General features: G+C 38.2%; 1 pseudogene; it reads left to right on the top strand.

Moving 5' to 3' along the window:
- The first annotated feature begins 430 nt into the window (after positions 1-430).
- On the top strand, positions 431-492 carry LOC118623102 (annotated as a pseudogene).
- The last annotated feature ends 1,007 nt before the right edge of the window (positions 493-1,499 follow it).

Genomic DNA, 1,499 nt, shown 5'->3' on the forward strand with positions numbered 1-1,499 from the left:
GGTGGGAAATCAGCCCATGAAAAGATGCTCTACACCATATGCTATCAGGGACATGTCCATTAAAACAATAATGAGATACAACCAAACTCCTATGATGTTGGCAAAAATTCAGAACAATGACACACCAAATGCTGATGAGAATATGGAGCAACAGGAACTCTCACACACTGTTTGTGGGAATGCAAAGTGGTACAGCCACTGTGGATGACAGTTTGGTAGTGTCTTACAAAACTGAACATACCCTTACCATATAATCCAGCAACCACTCTCCTTGGTATTTACAACTTTCATCTACACAAAAATCTGCACAGGGATGTTTATAGCAGCTATGTGCCTAATTGCCAAAGCTTAGAAGCAACCAAATTTACTTCAAGAAGTAAATAGATAACCTGACCACTGTGGCTCAGTGGTTGGTCCTCGACCCATGCACCAAGATCAGCATGGCCCCTGCGCAAGGATGACGTGCAAATTCGTGAAGCATTCCATATTTCTAAAATATGTTTGTGTGACAAAAAGAGAAGTGAATAGATAAACTGTGGTACATCCACACAACAAAATATAAAAATATCATTCAGCCCTAAAAAAAAAAGAAAGAAAGAGCTATCAAGTCATGAAGAAACATGGAGGAATCTTAAATTAATTTTATTAAGTAAGAAGCCAGTCTGAAAAGACTACATACTGTATGATTCTACATGTAGGAAATTAAAATCCTGGAAGAGGCAAAACTATGGAGACAGTAAAAAGATCAGTAGTTGTCAGAGGCTGATGGAGAAGGGGGAGGAATAAATAGGTAGAACTCAAAGGATTTTTTAGATCAGTGAAACTACTCAGTATAATACTGTTATGGTAGAAACATGTCGTTACACATTTGTCCAAAACCCAGAGACTGTCCAACTACAGACTTAGGGACATAAAGATGTGTCGGGGGAAGCTCATCAATGAACAAATGTACCACTCTAGTGGAGAATGCTGATATATGTGTGTGGGTAGGGAGTATATAGGAAATCTCTGTACCTTCCCTTCAATTTTGCTGTGAACCAAATACTGCTCAAAAAAACAGTCTTAATAAATACACACACACACACACACACAATATGATGGTTTCATTTTTACTTATCAGTGTTTGGACACTTCCCCAAATGTCCTCAACCAGAGATAAATTAGGTTGGAAATTTTGCAAAAACAATATTTCTCTGCTCTCATAATTTTCCGAGGAAACTCAAGCTGGCTGATGCCAACTGTTTTACTGTATTTTGAAAGCTTTTTCTGTCCCTAAATGGCATCATGAATGCAAAATGACCATGTAATTGTCTTTTTGCATTTAAAGTTCTCCATCTTTCCTGGGGTTTATGGTTTGCATGTATAACAATCAAGCTACAAAGTCTAATAACAAGATCAACAATCTTCCTTTCACACGATTCCTGCAGCACCCTCCCATTTATGACTGGTACCACCATTTGCAAACTTTATCTAGTACTTGCTTACAAGGAGCTCCTCTG

The sequence above is a fragment of the Molossus molossus genome, unplaced genomic scaffold (genome assembly GCF_014108415.1).
Source record: "Molossus molossus isolate mMolMol1 unplaced genomic scaffold, mMolMol1.p scaffold_m16_p_9, whole genome shotgun sequence".
Taxonomy (NCBI): domain Eukaryota; kingdom Metazoa; phylum Chordata; class Mammalia; order Chiroptera; family Molossidae; genus Molossus; species Molossus molossus.